General features: G+C 38.3%; 1 protein-coding gene across 1 annotated transcript in view; it reads left to right on the top strand.

The window, feature by feature from the left end:
* The window catches only part of LOC147642415 (short-chain dehydrogenase TIC 32, chloroplastic-like), a 6,432-nt gene extending 6,358 nt beyond the window's left edge, over positions 1–74 (top strand). Inside the window, exon 8 of the mRNA XM_086806263.1 lies at positions 1–74. This exon is cut by the window's left edge and continues 346 nt beyond it. The gene's annotated coding sequence lies outside the window, so the exon portion shown is untranslated.
* The last annotated feature ends 1,821 nt before the right edge of the window (positions 75–1,895 follow it).

Consider the following 1,895-nt stretch of genomic DNA (forward strand, 5'->3'; position numbering starts at 1 on the left):
TCTCTTTTTTTTTAGTTGTATTAAGTGTAGTATATTATAAGATGGCTGGAATTATAAGGCCTTTACTTGGTTGATCATCTGGGCTTATGATTTTTGTAACTCTTGTGCAATCAAGTATAAGCATGTGGCAAGATGTATGTAAGTGAATTGCAAAATTACACTATTGGCCGAGTCAAGTTCTCTCCTTGTGTATTCTTGTATTATAATTCCTTGAGGAGTTTGTAAGAAAATATTATGTGTGGTGTATGCAAGTACACTCACAATAAGTAGGGCCTCTTATAGCAAAAAAACTCAAAATTTCAAATTTCACTATTATAGAGATAGAGGAGAATATATATTACTGAAGCATTACAATAAATGGCTAAAGTCCCCCACACTCATGTGCTCCTATGAAGGGAGCTTGGATGGTTGATTTGGAACTGCTGAAATGAAGGGCTTTATGCTAAAGGAAGCCAAGGTGTACTAGATTGTGTTGTAGATCATTGGATGTGAAGATGATGGTCGAGTTGCTCTCATATAGGCCTGAGAATGCGGGGCATCCTTGACTAGCCATAGGACCTACTTGGATGCCACTATTTGCAATGTAGATTTGTCCCATAAAGAACTACCAGTAATAACTGCAATGTATTTTCCCACGACCATCCAAAATTATCTAGGCACCTATTTGGGCCTCGCAAAGTCTGGAGAGGCACTTGGCATGTCGCCCATTTGGTGGTCTGCCAAATCTATCAAAGCTCTTTTTGTGCCATTTGATCTGCAAGGCCACCATCTTGTGTGGACACAAGGAGGCCAAGTGCCCAAGTTCCTCAACCATCATAATGGGAGCCATATAAACATGAGCACCTAGGTTGCTCAACCATCATAATGGGGGCCATATAAACATGAGCTAGCCAATTCTGCAGTTTTACAGTAGCATTGATATCCTTCCAACACCCCTCCCTCAATTTCTACCTAAACGTGAACCACCACTATAGTCTAATGTATCGAGTCGATATGTGCTATTCCATCTGGCCCCTACTAAAAGCCTTCATGAACATTCTGTTAAAAAAAATTATTGTTGGGTAGTAGACCATCTTAACCTCCCAAGACAAGAAATCTATAATTTTTTTATAATTGGGTAGCAGACTATCTTAACAAAGATATCTGTTTTTTTTTTAATATTGTGAGTAGTATACCATCTTGACATGTTCCGTGCGATCATAAAACATAGGATTCAGAGCAATGGTGGCTGTGTAACATAGGATTAAGAGCGATGGTCGCTATGTAACTCAAGTTGTCACATTGCATCACTATAGGCCACCTTTCCACCACTCCCACATCCTATAGAATCCTTCTCAACCATAATGCTTCACTGCTTTCTGTGTCAAAGAGACTTTGGGGGTTACTTCTTACTAATCCATCCCAAACCAAGAGAAAAGCAATGATGTGTTACTAATGAATGCCTCATGTCTAAATCAGTAGCCCACCATTTTGAGTCACAAAATCTACTAAATACCTTATACACTACATAGGTAATGCCATACTCAAGATGAGCGCCTCGTGTCTAAATCATTAGCCTACCATTTTGAGTCACAAAATCTACTGAGTACCTTATCCACTACATAGGTAATGTCATACTCAAGATGTACCTCAATACCCACATACCTTCTTTCCAATGGTTCTCACAAGGCTTATTAGAGAACCTACTAAAAACACATAGCAAAACTAATGTTTGGTCTAGTGTTACATAAGAAAATCAAACTTCCAACTAGCCTCCTATAATATAACCAAGTCTGAAGTGTCCTAAGACAATAATTAACCCAAGATCTTTCATCTCAAACTTTGCACTAAATATCTATTGTGTCTAGGAGATCTTTTTTTTGGAAATCCCTTGTCAAAATAAGTTCATCTACATA

Source organism: Cibotium barometz, chromosome 1 (genome assembly GCF_041138505.1).
Source record: "Cibotium barometz isolate CiBa-2024 chromosome 1, ASM4113850v1, whole genome shotgun sequence".
NCBI lineage: Eukaryota > Viridiplantae > Streptophyta > Polypodiopsida > Cyatheales > Cibotiaceae > Cibotium > Cibotium barometz.